The sequence below is a fragment of the Meleagris gallopavo genome, chromosome 4 (genome assembly GCF_905368555.1).
Source record: "Meleagris gallopavo chromosome 4, MGAL_WU_HG_1.1, whole genome shotgun sequence".
Taxonomy (NCBI): Eukaryota; Metazoa; Chordata; class Aves; order Galliformes; family Phasianidae; genus Meleagris; species Meleagris gallopavo.
Genome location: NC_139407.1, coordinates 13732624 through 13749081, shown reverse-complemented (window position 1 = coordinate 13749081; position 16458 = coordinate 13732624). Strand labels below are relative to the sequence as shown.

The 16458-nt window shown below is 45.0% G+C and overlaps 1 protein-coding gene across 1 annotated transcript in view; it reads left to right on the top strand.

Moving 5' to 3' along the window:
* The first annotated feature begins 1925 nt into the window (after positions 1-1925).
* FBXW7 (F-box and WD repeat domain containing 7) overlaps positions 1926-16458 on the top strand; it is a 162052-nt gene continuing 147519 nt past the window's right edge. The window contains exon 1 of the mRNA XM_085222212.1: positions 1926-2453. The gene's annotated coding sequence lies outside the window, so the exon portion shown is untranslated. The remainder of the gene's footprint in view (positions 2454-16458) is intronic.

The following is a 16458-nucleotide window of genomic DNA, read 5'->3' as shown; positions in this document are numbered from 1 at the left end:
CTCAGTGCCACATCCACGTGGTTCTTGTATGCCTCCAGGGCTGGTAACTCCATCACCTCCCTGGGCAGCCTGTTCCAGTGCCTCACCACTCCTTCTGAGAAGAAATTTTTCTTAATATCCAACTCGAACTTTAGGCTGTTCTCTCTCACCCTATCACTGATACCCGGGAGAAGATGTTGAATCCCACCTCACCACAACCTCCTTTCAGGTAGTTACAGAGGGTGATGAGGTCTCCCTTGAAATTCCTCTTCTTCAGACCAAATAGTCACAGTTCCCTTGGCTGCTCCTCATAAGACTTGTGCTCCAGACCCTTCACAGTTTTGCTGCCCTCCTCTGGACACGCTCCAAGACCTTGATGTTTCTCTTACAGCGAGGGGCCCAAAACAGCAGACGTTCCTGGTGCTAGCAGCAGCTAACACCTTTGCTGATCACGAAGCACTGCCTCTCGCTTGAGCCGCTCTTGAGATGCCACGGCTCTCACTCCCCTGCTCTGCAGATTGAAATTCTGCCAGCATCCCATCCTTGGCACCGCGCCCAAAGTCAGCACTGAGACCAGCGCTAGCGTGACTGGTAACAGCTTTAAAACGAGGAGGAAAAAAGAACATGAGAGAGGAGTTTGGAGACTCAGATAAGCTCAGCCATCTGTTTGTAATACACAGGAAGAGAAAAATCAGGTAAACAAGGTTATGGCAAGGGATAAAGAAACATCCAGCACAAGATGACGGGGAGTCAGAAGCAGCTGCTGAAGTGGAGGAGCAGATGGGAAGAAGATAGCTGGCAATTGGAAGCCATTTAGCGTGGTGAGATGGCCTCTGGCCTGGCTGGCTCAGAGGGCAGAGCAGCGGCTGCCCGCACAACCCTGGGGACAGGCTGACATGGCACACATCAGCACGCAGAGAGCAGGGAATGCCAGAGGTGAGTAACACAGCCCATATGGATTTTGCTCTACTTTTAGGATAACAACATGACCAAGTGATGCTTTCTCCCTCCCTCCCCCACATGCTGTGAGCTTTTCTGGTGCGTGGCAACCTCACACGCTTGAGTAGTAGTTAGTTATTAAATGCTTTTATTTTTTGCTAACTTCCTTAACACATACTAAGTGAACTCGTTAAGGTCCCATATAACGACCACTGTGTCACAGATGTCAGACACTGCCGTCATTGCTATTTTGTTTCGAGATTTAGGAGATTTAGATTTAGGGGCACGTGCAAGCATTGCCCTGATGAGAACTCGGTGGGAAACACTGGGAGCACCCATAGCTGTCACGGAGCCTCGAGCAGCAGAAGGCGCTGCTGAGGACGGGTGAGCTGTTCCTCTCCGCAGCCGCCTTCAGCCGGGGCCTCCGGCGAAGGGGAGACCGCTCGGGGGGCGGGCGAGCAGCCACAGGAACCTAATACCAGCACGGCGTGCTTGGGAGGGCTGCACCTGACCGCCCCGCATCCCGACGGGGCGGACATACGCTCGGTCACGTTACAGAGGTGCAGCTTCCCGCCGAGCGGCACGCTGGGCAGCACCCAGACGCGCGAACCCACGTCCCGCGACGGCGCCTCAGCGACCTTCGGGCCGTCGCCATAGCAGCGCCAACGCGCGGCCCTCCCCGGCGGCGGGGCGGGAGCACGCGCACGTGCGCGCGGGCAAGAGCTTCGCGCTCTCTCCGCCCACCGCGCGCCGAACTCCCCGTCGCTCCGCCCAGCGCGGCGGGAAGGGGCGTGGCCATCCCGCGCGCAGCCGCCATCGGCCCTCCCGCCCGGCGCGGCACCGCCTCCTTGTCCCGGGCTGAACCGTGCCGCCGCGGAGCTACCTGCTCGGCTCCACCTTGCCCTCCGCCCGCGTCATCGCCCCGCGCCGCCACGGGGAGAGGGCGGAGCGTGTTGCCGGGATACGGCTGTCATCCGCGCGCGCCGCCGCGCTGCTCGCTCGTTCGCTCGCTCTCTCTCTCGCCCGCCCGCCCGCCCTCCCCGCCCCCTCTCGCCGCTGCCGCCGCGAGGAGCGGACCTCGGGGCGCCCCCCCGCGCCGCCCCCACATGCGGCAGATCGCAGCGGCCGCGGCGCCGCGCCCCGCCGCCCGGCTGGGCCTCTAGCGGCCCCCCCGCCGCTGCAGCCGGGCCCGGAGTGCATGAGAGGGGGAGCGGGCCGGCGGCGGTCCCAGCCATTCGCCTCCCGGCCGGCCGCGGCGGCGGCGGAGCGCCCGGCCCGGGGGGCAGCGAGGGGCGGCGGCCCCATGTGAGGAGGGGCGGCGCCGCCGCCCAGCCAGCCCGGGGCCCGGCCCTAGCAGCGCCCCGCCGCAGCGGGGCTGGACGCTGCCGCCCCCGCGAAGCCGCCCGGGGCCCCGCGGCGCCGGCAGCCCCGGGGCGGGGGGCGGCAGCCGGCCCTCTCCCTGCCGCCGGGCGGGCGGGCGGCTGGGCGCGCACGGAGGTAGCCGAAGGACAGCCCGCCGGAGCCCGTCCCAACAAGTGAGTACCGGGGAGAGGGGGCGGGGGGCACCGCACCGCACCGCCGCTCTTTGTGTCCGGCGGCGCGGCGCGGGGCGCCGAACAAAGAGCGCGGCCGGCGGGAGCGGGGCCGGGCCCCGCGGTGGGCCCGCCTCGTGTGCGCGGGAGGGGGTCCTGCTGCGTGCCGTGCCCCGCCGCCCCGCGTTTGGCCAGCTTGTGTGGGGTGCCGCGCCGAGAGCCGCACGGGGAGGCGCCGGCCGGGGGCTGGCTTTGCGTCCTGCGTTCTCGTGTGCTTTTAAAGCCAAAAGTGGAGAAGTTTTTCACAAAGCACCAACAAGTGCTTCTGCTGCTCTGCCAGGTTTGCCAGCGAGGCTGGGGAACAGCTTCTGGGGCCATCCCGTTGTGTATGGGGATGGTTTTCGTGGGTTTTTCCTTTTTAATTCTAATTTTCTTTTTGCATTTTTGCAGACTATAACTTTGCTCTGAGCAAACAATCAAAAAGAAGTTCCAAAACAATAATAAAAAAAAAAGAAACAAAATCCTAATTGTTGTAGTGGAGTGTCCTGTGCTTCAGTGGAGAAAATAACACTTGTTTTTCACTCTGAAAGAAAGTTCTGTCCATCAGTGCTGAGTTATGTTACTCCTGTGTTTACTCTCATACACCACTGTTTCACGTAATGGGAGAGCAGCTCAGGTGCTGTTCGTTTGCTCAGGCAGTGTTCAGACACAGGTGCAGAAGCCAGTTCTGACCAAATTGCTCGCTTTGTGTTTGCTACTGGCCCTGGTTTCTCTCAACAGCCTGGGAAGCAGAAGGGAATGCAAAGGTAGGCAGTGCCTCACTTGTGTGTCTGCTTCTTTTTGAGACAAAACTTTCTGGCAGATGGGAAGAGTCTATTTTAGACAAATATCTCTTAGACCTAAGCTCCTTGTTGTCACTGTAGTCTTAAAGAGGTGTGCGCCTGTGTGTGGATGGGGAACCTAAGTCTCCATTTAGATGAACTTTTGCTTTTTTTTTTTTTATTGCTCCGGGAGCCAGAGTTCAAGAAAGGAGTTTTCTTTCTAGTCACTGAAGGGAATTGAGCACTGAAGGTGCTGAAGGGATGGTCGCTGCTTTTGTTTGTTTTATGCCCACAGGAGTCAAAAGGCTCCGCATCTTCCCCTACTCCGTTATGGTGATTGCATTTGCTTTTATGTCACTTCCTGGTTTCAGACTTAAATTTGTCCTTTCCCGCTCCACCATCCTGTTTCTAATAACAGCCCCGTTCTGTCTGTTGGCAGCCCCAGGCACATATATATCTCAAGAGAATATATGGTCTTATTCTACTAAAATGATATTTTTCAGGGTTTAAGTAATTTTTCCTTTTCCAGTTTACATCTAATCAGAGCAAGTCCTTTGTTCAAGCTGAACAATCTTTTACTACTACACAGGCGTCTGTTTGATAGCGGAGACATTCCTTTATCAGAAGGTGTGTGAGTTCCACCTGTATCAGCTTTTAGAGGAGCTTTAGAGAAAGAAGTCATTTATGTCTTCAGACTGACTGTCAGATCAATTTTGCTTCTTCCCACTGCGTGTGAAGGCACTGCTTTGAAGAACTTCAGTGGGATTTCTTTTCTGAGCTGTCAGGAGAGGAATGTGTGCGGTGGTTTAGGCCTGGTGATGTCATTGAACCAAGTTCTGTCTCTTTAAGGAAACCAAGCATCTTGTAGTCAGCGTTAGTCATGTAGTCTGTGCGAAGTTCAGGCTGCTCTTAGCAAATGTGTTTAATCTTTTTGCTTTTCCTCTTAAGAATGCAGCCACGCTGACTGAGTATACATGCATCGCATTTGAAATAAAAGGGCTGTTAAGACGAAAGAGCTGAAGCAGAGCTGCTCCAGCTTTCTCAGATGGCAGTTGTGTGTATCGGGTAATTCTTGAGAGAGATAATATGAAATGCTTGTAATCTCTCCTGCAAATTCTCTTAAGTGATAGAAAGTACTGTAGTTATTTGCAGACACTGAGGGGTGGGTCTGCACTAACACATTCCTCGTGGTCGCAGGATAGACTGAGGCTGCTTACTGGGATCGCTTCTACAGAGCTGTGATAGCAGACACTTGAGATATTTGTTTGATGAGGGCTCATACCCGTGAAAGTTCAGAAGTTATCTGATTGTTAACAAAATTCATGGTCTTGTGGTTTGGTGGCACAACCACTGGTGCTTCTGGAAGCTGTGCTGGCTTAAACCAGAGGCTGGCTGGGCTCGCTGCCCTGCGGTCACCCTTGTGTGAGCAGCAGCGTGTGCAGCTGGCTGCTTTCCCAGGGCACCCTGCCTGTGCCTGTCCCCTTGTGGCTTTGGCTGCTTCGTTCTGGGCATCCAGCCTCCCGTGGTGGCTTGCTCTGGTGTGAATTGGGTTTGGAGGGAAGAGCAGATATAGTTTATGTAAGTAAGCACTCCCACTCGCAGCCCATATCCCTGAAGTTTATGCTTAAAAAATCCCAATCCCCCTCACCCTTCTCCCTTACCTTTGAAATAGTGGATATCTTTTGAGAGCTCAACTGAAATGATTCAAATTTGGAAAAATAGGCGTATATACTATAATTGAGGTTACAGGGCCACGTGCTTCAAAATTAAGCAGTATCAGAATAAAAAGGATTTCTGAGTTCACTCTGGTTTGTGCTCGCTGTGATGAAAAGTACATGATCTCCTTTCTAGGCTGCTCGCCTTTGCAAAAAAGACAGCTTTTGATTCTGTAGTAGCTCTTCACTTTATCTACTTGGTGCTCTGAGAAACAGTTGCCTGCATTTTTACAAGGGTGAAACAATGTATTTTTCTATATCATGTCTTAAGATACAAGCAGGTTATCTTCTTCTCTGCTTCAAGATGTTCAAGATGTTACCGTCAGCTAGAGAGCGCAGCACCACAGCTCAGCTAGTAAGAGGAGATGTGAAATACTACTTATTGTTCAAAACAAACATGTTTAGCTCAGATAATGTTTGCATTGTGAGCTGTGGTGGTTGGCTTCTCATTGAAAGATGAGGATTTTGCATGTGTGCTTTTTCACTGGCAGAATACTGATGTGATTTCAGCAGTAAATGTTCAGTTGCAGGTTACCTGTGGGAGCAGGTTTGCTCTCCAACAGTTGTTCCACCCCCTTCTGGGTCACTCCAAGATGGTCAGTGGTGGTCATTGCTGTCCCAGCCAGCAAAATTTGTTGAGTTATCTTGATCAACTGCAAGTAGGGTACTAGAATGGAGAGATGTGGGATGTTCTATCTGTATGCGCTATTGCCAGTTTTGCCTCTAACTTTGGAGTTATACCAGTATGCTGCATTTTGCAATGCAGTTCACTTGACCTCAGCTTTTGTAATTCTCTTTGAAAAAGAAGAACGCACAAGGCAATTTCTACTTTTGTCTTGGAAAACTTTAGAAGTGCTTGTCAGATTTATTAACCCAAATATATTATTATGGTGATTAAAAAAAAAAAAAAGAAGTATTTTTATTTCTTTCAGAAATTGTTAGATCTGTTTCTGATTGGTCTCATAAGGCTGCTTTGTAGCCCCCATGATATGAGGGAAGCCTCGTTAACTCTGATAGTAATAGGTGGTGGATGGCCAGTCTGGCCTAGGGTGAATTTATTTTGTTATTGGCTTGAAATTGGGTAGCTGTTTATAGAAAGGGACAGCTCTAAGGCAGCTGAGATTGAGTAAAGCCTTCTGTTCAGAGATTGGGCAACTGAAAATGATCAAAAGATTGTTTTCAAGTGCTTTCTTTCTTGAAAACATTTCAGTAGTATGGATTAGAACTATGAGTGCTTGAGCAAGTATTTTTTGGAGACACAGGTCTTTCTTCTCACCCCCTCATCCTCTGAGGGCATGGCCTGCTGCTGAAGCAACAGTTTATACGTACAACACCCATCCCCTCACCAGGGAGTGAGAGCAGCCTAGAGGTGGAGTTGAGAGCTCTGGGAACCTGTAAGAGCACCCTGGAGAGGGGAGAGTTGGAGCAGGGATGAGGATGGGATGAGGAATTAGGATTGTGTCCTCTGAACTCCTTGTCAGTCTTTGGCAATGAATCCTGCGTGCTTATATGGCCGTGGGCACTGCAGTATCCTGGGTTCTTGATTCAGTCTTGGTTCCTGTTTTTATGTGTGGATCCTCCTTGAAAATTAGATATCTGCAATCATTATAGGGTTATTGTTAAGCTTTTTACTACATTCTCGTTCCCTGGCTTTGTGGTCCAGTGTTGATGCCTCTCTCTGAGGGAAGTGCTGAGAGGGGAAATGTTGCTCTGGGTAACTGGAAACGTGGGAGGAGATCTTGCAGCCATACAAGTTACTGGGAACTTCTCTTGTGTGTTCCTCTTATTGGGATTAGCTGAGATTTGAAATAGATGATAGTGAGCCAACTGCACGAGGAGTACTGAGAGTACACTTTAAAGGGAATGAAATATCCCCAAACTCGTTAACGCAGCTAAGATTAGTCAGCTTAGTTTTGTGTTGTTGTGGGTTGTGGCTTTTACTTTGAACTTCAGAAGGACAGGAACTGCAAAGCCAAGGTGTGTGTTGTTGACAGTAACTACTTAATTCTGTCCTCTTTGACTGGAAGAATGTCCTTATTGGATGCCTTGGCTCTGGGTTCTCGTGGACACCAGTGAATATTCTAGAAGCACACATTTTGCAGGATAAATTTTTATCATGTTTTCTTTAAGATGAAACATGACATTTACGTCTGCAGTAGCGTACAGGATCTGCTTATACTCATTAGGGATTCTGCCTCATTGCAAACGGCATGTGAAAAGATGTTCTTTTCTATGTAAAATGAAAAGCTCTGTAAGATAGAATGCATATCCTTATATATCTGCAGGAGTGAAAGCAGTTGCAGTGCTTTCAGAAGTGAACAGGCTACTTCAGGACAAGCTGCTTGCCTTACTGAATGAGTGATAAACCCAAAACACCACAAGCTGACGCCAATGAGGAAGAAAAGGTTTCGAGCTTTTTTCCAGCTTCCCTTTTTAGGAAAGTAAGCAGCTCAGTGTGTTCCCTGGCGAGTGCAAGCCTTTCAGCATTGTGGCGTTGTTCATGCTTGAGGAGTCTCTCACTAGCTATTCCAGTAATGTAAAACCTAGCATTTCCATCAACCCGTGCTGTTGTTGACTTTATCACCACCTAATAAAAGCTGTGCTTTTTTTTTTTTTTTTTTTTTTTAGAATAATTTCTTCAGTGTTCAAGATTATAGCTACTTAATTGTGATAACCAAACCTACGCCTTTGGATTCTGGTCTTTCTGAAAATAATTTACTAATCTTTTGTGGTAAGTGTGGTCCCATGTAGCTTGGCAAAGTTTTCAGTCTCTGTGGAAGATCTGATGCCTACATCCTTGCCTCATCAAATGCTGTAACTTGACAATTTGGTGTTACCTGTGGCCTGAGCTGGAATCAGATGGTCAGTAAACGTGCAGTTTGCCAGGTATGCCTACTTAGCGTTTGCACTTTGTTATTTTAATTCATGCAGCGATACTCAAAGCAAGAGATCATCTGGGCTTCCACGCAGTGCAATTGGGCTGTGAAACTGAGAACCAGGAGATAACCTTGTTTAAGTAGCTTGGAACATAGTTTAGCCATGGCAATTTCTTCTGTTATTGCCAGGACTGATGAATATATCTTGAGATCTGAGGTGTCCCTGTGGAGTGGGTGGTTGACTGATATGACAGGGATCTTCCTTCTTTACTGCAGAGTGCAATTATAACAGTTCTTATATATCACAAGGGCATCCTTTAGTCATCGTAAGGCAAAGTCACTGTGTTGGTTTTTTTTCTGCCAGTAAGCTTATGACATCAACAGTGCCGTTGTCCAGGTACCTAGATAGCAGGCCTTATTGGGTAATCTAGCAAGATGGAATTTAAAGTAATCATTTTGGTTGGGGCACCCTGTTTGGTAATTGCTTTTAGCCTATCTCAGTGTGCATTGCAGTCACCCCAGAGACAGTGATTTAGCCTGTGATGCTTTTCTTCACCTCCTGCCCCCGACTGGTGACCTGCTGTGTGTTTAAGCTATTCTGTGTACCCAATAAGATGACGAGTACTTAGCTGTGTGACAAACCTTTGGTAGAAGGGTGCAGTTAGGCCTCTGCTGTCACAGCGCGTTTGCTATGCTGTCTGTGGTGGCAAGTTGTGACAGTGCCCCCTCAGGTCTGGTTAGGAGCTGCACCACAACTCCGTGCTCGATTCCCAGCTGGCAGGACTTCCATTGCCAACTGTGTGACAGACGGGACTGCTGCTGCAGCTTGTTCACAAAACATGGCAACAACACGCAGGCCTTGTAGCTACGCAGCTGAAATTTGAACTGTGCTTTCACGTTGTGTCTACAGGAAAATGAATATGTATGTGAAGCAGATTCTACTAAGACTGTCTTAGTTGGGAGTGAGCTTATGTGGGTCCTGTAATAGGCAGCTGTCTGAACTTGGTGTTTTTTACTTGGTCTTTTCTAACTTGGAATGCAGAAGTGTTTGCATTAACCACATCAGTTAGCTTTGTAGTGGCAGCTCTTGGCCTACATAGATTTTTAGCTTAGTTTTACGTACCTGAGACAGTGCTAAAACTGGAGTGATTCTTAGACATGGCTGGCTGTAGCAAAGCAACTCTGACATTCACGGTTCTTTGTTCTCAGGATGTTCTGTTTCTTTTCAGTTTTTGTGTTGAATTCCTAGCTTTATAGCTTATTGCCATGGTAAGTCTTGTAAACTGTTTTGTTATTTGTCCTTTGAATGCTGTTATACCCAGCTATTTTGGAACCGAGTAATTCCCGATATGCGGCAGAAAAGAAGTGGGCTGATCTTGAAATAGCACGGAGGGTCAAACTTCAGCTCACGCACTGCTGACGCTGGGCTGTGCCTTGCAGGAGCACTGGGTAGCACTCGACTGACTCAGGAGCACAGGCAGGGGTTCTTGTGTGAAGGGCGGGGGTGGCTGTGTGGCTGTAGGCTGGGGGACTGCATGCTGCGGTTGTGAGCAGGCGATGTAGGAGGTAGGCACAGTCATACAGCTCATCTGGCGTGTTGTTTACACCGGCTGTGGGAACCTTTCAGAAGGGTGCTGGGAAAGACTGGAAAAACAAAGGCTTGCTTGGTGGCACAAAAGAAATGTTAAGGTTTGGATCCTTCTTGCTCCTGTTGTTTGTTTACATTGCGGTGTGGTGGGAACAAAATTAATTGCTAACATGAGGCATGACCTGGTGAAGTCTAAAACAGAGAAAAATTACAATTGGAACCATTTCCTCTTCATAATATTTTTCCCAGCCATACAAAGGTTGGGGAGTCCTGAGGTGTTAGGTTCATTTGTCCTTTACAGGGGCTGTCACGACACACTGTATTTAACCTGATCGGTTGCTGTTGGAAAGGATGGTTCCCAAAAGCTTCTCCTACCATCATCCTCTCAGTCCTGGATTTAATCTGAACTTTCGGTGATTCAATTCAAGAAACTAAAATGGTAGAAAACCAGCAGTGCAAGATGAAGTGAGAAAGGAACTTAAGACTGATAGTGTGATATGGGATGCGTGCTGGAGCTAGCATGGGATGCAGCTGGTGGGACCCTGCTGGGCACTGGCTCGCTACTGGGTTCCCTGTGTTGTGTCCTGAAACCTCACATCTGTGGTTTGATCTGCTGAAGTGGGTGCGGAAGGTGTGCTGCAACCAAAAGGGCAGATCTGGGCTGCCCCCACCCCTTGCTGGCTTCTGTGGTTTATGCTGTGCACTTGTCAAATGCAGCAGCCAATGTGAATGCTACTGCTGCTGGACTTCTAGCCTTTGTGCAAGGGTAGAGTGGCATTGCCCCTTTTAGCAGAAAGCCAAATTGAAGTAGCTATCAATGCTTATAAAGCATGTAGTAATCTGGAGAAGTCTTGTGTGTTTCATGCTGTATGTGCATGACAAAAAAAACCACCTTCAGCTACTACTCCAACTCAACCTACAAAAATAAGTATGCACACTTGATCTTCAAAGGTGTTTTTTCCTGCAGTTTCTCTTCATATCATGATCACAGCTTTGCCAATCGGAACAAACTAATCCTTTTATTCAGTAGAGTGACGCTTAACACAGTGATCAAAGCTGCAGCATGCGGAAATTTTAGTATTCAAATCTGTAAAACACAAGGGAAACCAATTGCTGAGTGGCAGAGCTATTAAAATCCAGTTTCCTATGGATCTGTGTCCTCGGTCTTCTGCTGTACTCCTCCCCTGCAATAACTGAGCTCTTGTTGCTGCCCTAATAGCTTCTGTGACCTTGCCCATTGCAGATCGTTCAGATCCTGCTGCCTCAATGTTGCTCTACTCCCCATGACCTGCCAGGTTTTTTGCAGCTTGCTAGCTGGGCTACACACTGCGTGTGCTGTGACTAGAGCAGAGCTATCCGTATGTGTGCTGGCTGCTGACAAAGAGGAAAAATATCAACTTTCAAGAACTGTACTGATGGCAGCATTGAGAGTTTAACTTCCGTGCCACTTTGTTAGTTGCCACTTCCAGAAGAGAATCAGGATTTCCTGATGGAATTCACTTAACTTTTGTCTTTCACTCCTTTTCAGAATTGCTTTTTTGGACTGGTGTTGGAGTGCCACCAAATAGTTTTCACAGTAAAACTTGGTTTAGTTCATATTTCAAGATCAGTCTTCAAGTTGTTAGGGCTTATTAGGTTGTTCGGTAAGATATATCCCTTTTTAAAAATCTCTTGAGTTTTTAGTTTGACTCTTTTTTTTTTTTTTTTTTCCTTTCTTGAACCAAATTTTGGGGTCTAAACAGCTATTTAACGGAAGCATCTTGTATTAATCATGAATTTCACAGCAATGTCTTAATTTACTTTGGAAATGTTAGCCCTCTAACTTAGTTGAATAAATTGTTTGTTACAAAACTGCAGATGAAGTCCCACGTTGGTAGTTTTTCCTCCTGTATTGTATTTCTCTGTTGCCTCTCTAATTTAGGGTTAGCACATCTGATCTTTGTGATGCTTCTTGGCTTTCCTCAACTTTGACCTTTCTTTGAAACTGTTTTGATTAATTTGCATTTTGAGCTGTTTTTGACGTTGCACTATGTAACAAAATTCCTACTTTGGATGCTGTTTTCAGTTACATCCAACTTGTCCTTTTTATTGGAGAACTTTTTAATGGGCTCTCAAAGCGGACATGTCATTTTCTGAGTGTTTTGCTAAAATTCATCAAGTCAGCGAGCAGTATGTTCACCCTGGAGTGCAATGCCTTCTCAGTAGCTTACTGGCGTCACCCTTTTTATTTAGTTAGGTTATGTTATCTGAAGACCTTACACTTCTTTAACTTAATGTTAATAATTTTGACTGGAAGTTTTTGCCATTTTACCATTTCATACTTGCAGTACCATGAGCAAGTGAAGTAGTTTTAGTACAGAACACAGGCTTTCTGCTGTTAATGCTCTTCTGTAAGGTAATAGGCCACTTAGTGCTTTTCCTTTGGATGATTCTTTGCTGACATCTACTTAAAACCAACTTTTTCTCCCTGAGATTTGAACTCAGAACACTGAGATTTGTTTTCCTTAATGACCTTTTGAGACTTGACAAAAAAAAACCTGAGAAGGGTTTTTGAAAGTCATTTTCCCCATTATTTCTCCTTAGTTCACTGCTGTTATGAAGTTCTGCTAACCTAAAAAGACAGTTTGCTTTTCAGAAGCTGTGTTCTATACACTCTTTGATATCAACCTGTGTAGCTTTTACAACAATACTCTGTAAAGAGTAGTTTCAGATAGCTTCGTAATGGATGAAAGGCTTGTTTGCCCAACTCTCTCTAAATCATATTTACTGTCTCTTTAAAACGTTTTATTTATTGCTTTATTGTTTTATTTCTCACACTGTAATACTTGATATCTTTAATAAGATGTTGATATGATCTTTGTAATATTTACAGATTACTTTTTCTTCACTTAAAATGAGAAAATGTCAAATATATTTTATTTTTTTTCTCTCTAAATGTGGTGTTAACGAGAAGTTTATGAGCTCTATTCCACTCCCTAAATCAAGCAGTTAAATGTTGACAGTTTGAAAACATGTCTGCTCAGGTAGGCTATTTTAGCCTTTGAATTTAGGATTTAGGAAGTCTTGGATCGAGATGAGAGAAACGCATCAAGATATGCTGCTGTTGATGGAGAACAAACGTAAGCTGAGAGGTCCCTCCATAATGAATCATGCTGAAATTCCTTCTAGCCTTGCATAGGAACCCAGAAGTTCCCCAATTCTATACGTGGACCATCTCAAAAATATCCCTGTGAGGATGCATAGGGAAGTCTTTTTTATGGTGTTTGATACTTTTTGTACTTGGGCTGCATTCAGTTTGGGACGTCTCTGAGAAGGGATGGTTTCCGTTGCTTCAGAGAAGGTTGAACATTTTCTCTTCTTTGAACTTGCCCACTTTTTCCTTCTGCAACAAATTCTGCAGGTGTGCTAGCTACTGCATTGGGAGTTGCTTTTAGTTTGAGTGTGCCTCCTGCTAGCTTCATTAAGTTGTTGCTCTTGGCTCCTATCCTCTGTTCTTCGTATCTCCTGCCTCTATCATAGTCCCTTGAAATTGGTCTTTGGTCTGGAAGAGACCATTCTTCTATGTGTGCATTCTTCTATGCTGAAGTCATTTTTTATGAAATAGTGTACATCCACAAAAAGACGCATTTCTTCGTTTATTTTCTCACGCTTGATTTTCTTGCTGAAAAGGACCACTGCTTACTGGTGCTTTAAGCTAGACATCAGTCCTAGGAACAGCAGCTTGAGCTGAAGTTTAAGCTGTGGGGGATGTTTCCTGAAGAACTGGAAATGGTGGGTATCAAAGTGAGGAGGGATTCTTGGCTGTGTTTCAAGGAAACTGCAATTCCTGTGTAGCTGTTCCTGGGTAAAGAACATCACAGGAACTCCTTTGTGTTTTGATGGTATAGATTATGTGTATATGTGTGTGTGTGTATATGAAATAATGTTATATAAGAATTATAGTATATAAAAAAACACAGCAAGATAATTCTGAAATAAGTAATTTTCTATGTTAGTCTTAAGACAGTTGAACCAGGAGAAGTAAACAAATGCTCAGCCCTTGTAAGTTATATCTTGAAATCTTAGTAGCATGTTAACGGTTTGTATTGTAACAGCAATTTTTAAAAGATGTTCAAATCATAAGCTTAGATTTTTTTAATCATCATAACTAATTGCTATAACGAACAAATCTGAAGATACGTGTGATGAATTTTAACTCTGGTTGAACTTTTTATCGCTGGCATAGGCTGTATCATGAGCATTTTGTTAAATACAGGTAAAAGGAGTTCAGTTGAAGTCGGATCTGATCCTGCAGTCATTTAACTGTAGACTTGTGTCATAGGAATAGCTGTGGAAAGCTGAGTGCGACCATAAATGTTTGTTGTGTTGTGAGTTAGAGATGTTTGTGGAATTCTTAATGACATACTTGTGTTGCCTCGGAACAAAACTGATTGTCAGTTTTTCACTGTTAATGAAAAGTACTAGGAGCTTTTTATTAGTTCATGCTTGCATTAATTTGTTTGGAAGAGCATGATGTTGATTTCTGAAGAGCAGGACTTTGAAGTATGCTTAGGTCACTTAGAAACATAAATTCCATTGACTTTGCACTGTTAGGGGAGCAGAACTGAAATGAAGTGGAGGATTAATTTCGAAACTTTAGCAGGCTGGAAAGTGCAATTGATGACAAATACCAGGCAGCACATTATGTTATGGAGGTCTCATTTTTGTATGAACCTTTTTAAGCCTGGATGAATATATAAGTGTAAAATTTTTTTGAAAGGCTTTGTCAGGCATGGGCTGGGAGAATTAGCACAATGGGGATTCATAACTTAATTAAGCCAGCATTATATATAAACTTAGTTTTAATCACTTTATAGAAATCATGTCAATTTATTTTCAAGGAGAGAATAAGACAGTGTGGTGTTAACTCCTGGAGTCTGTCTTTGCGGTCAGTGTTGCGTTGCTGTTCTCTTCACCAGCACACTGCAGCAGTGCAGTAGCACCCAGAAGACTCAAGGCCAGCAAAGCTTTAAGTGAAGAATTTAATAGTTGAAATTTTAAAATTAAGAAAAACTACCCACCTGTTCATTTTTGCTATGAAGTACAATGGTACTTGTTGGCTTCTTGACTGCTTACTGATGAATGTTTTGTTTGGCAGCAGCTTGGAGGACTGCAAAACTTGTTGTATGACTAGTAGTTTCAGCTATCAGTTATATTTCTGTGCCTTATCAGGCTGTTTGACAACTGTTTAATTGAGAAGTTTCACAAGCTATTGGAGTGTTATTGTTAGAATAAGCACTTAATTCCAGAAGAAGGATATACTCTCGTGGCTTGATATGGAGAGTCACAGTGTAGGGAGGAGGGATGTTATCACTTTTCTAGATAGCATGCTTACTTATTTTATAAATAGAGATTATTTTTTCTGAACATCCAAGGACAGAACCTTGGCTAATTGTAAGCATCTCCGTGGGGACAAATGCTTTATTATCTTTCTGCTACAAGAACTTTTGCTGAGAACTCGAATGCTCCATTCAGAGTAACAAACTGAAATCTCATCCCTGCGAAATTGCAGAAGATGAAAACTTTTAAGCTTGCTCATTTGTTCTCACTCAAGTAGTCCTGTATGTTATAACAGGTAGTTGTCGAGCATAATGACAAAGAGAAGCAGGTGAGATACAATAGCACAAGAGTGACTTAAGGTTGCTCCTACAGGTGCTTGGTGCTAGGACTGTAGGCACTGTGCTGCCCTAAGAGTGACTAATAAAGGATAGACATTTTTTAACCCTCTGGATCTTGTTTTGCTTAATTATCTGCATTCGTTTTATACTGCTGCAATATTTCACTGTTGGTAAAAAATTTATTTCATTTATTCTAAGGATTGTAGTTTATAGGGGTTCATTACCTTATTTTTTGTTTTGCGTAATTGATGGTGACTGGATGAAAAATTGATTTTTTTTTTTTTTCTTTTGACCCTGATTCTGATTGCAAACCAATGGAGTTGAATTGTTAATGAAGCAAATTTGGAAAATGTGAGTGAGGAAGGAAGCTTCACTTAAATTCTCATAAAGGGTTGCTGATACTGTATTGCGAAATTTATTATGGCAAATTGAGGGTCTTGCTTGGAAAAGGTTTGGCTGTAGTTATGTTACAGCTGGTTATTGGGAGCAGTAAAAGCTGCTGAGCACCAAGGAATTAAGTTCAAACTTGTCTTTGGTTTAACTGAGAGCCAGGGACACAAGTGCTTCCCATGTCTTCTGTTCATGAAATCCAAATGAGTCTTCGGATTTAAGCTGAGTGTGTCCCTTGTTTTTCAATCCAGAATTACAATGCTTGTGTTGATTACAGTAGGTTATCAGCATAGCATAGGAAGCTTTAAATAAATCATGAATATTACAAATTTGGAGGTTTTGGTGGTGTGGGGGAAGAGGGGAATCCCTTGACCAAGGACCCTAAGCTTTTACGTTTGTAAAAAAGGCATGGAGCTTTGCACTGCTGTTACTGCATTTAGAAAAGTTAGAGTGGAGGGGTTTTGTGTCACCACTTTAAGGAAATGGACAAGTTGACAGATTCTAGGACTTCTGAGTATGAGGGTTTTTTTTTTTTTAACCATAGTTAAATGAATTCTATGAGGTTTCTGATGTTTCATAGACTAACAAAAGGTTGCTTTATTAGTAGCTTTAATGAACAAATCGCTTTATTGGCTTAGACATACTGGTTGCTTTGTCGGCCCAACCAGCTATGGGTTCTTGTTTCAATTCACCATTGTGCTGGAGTAGAGAAGTGATAGCCATTGACCTTCTGTTAAAGCACAATAAAACGTTTTTTGTGAAGAAGAGAAGTGTGCAGGGAAAAATCGGAAAGCAGTTTTCTGACTTGAGTTCAGCAACACAAAAAACAAGAGACAATGTACCTCTGCTGTTCTTTTTCTCGCAGGGTGGCTCTCTGCAGTGAAACACCTGAAACAAAAAACCTGAGACTGACTTTGTGAAGGCTGTTTTTCATGGGACTTGTATATTAAGTAAGAAGGAA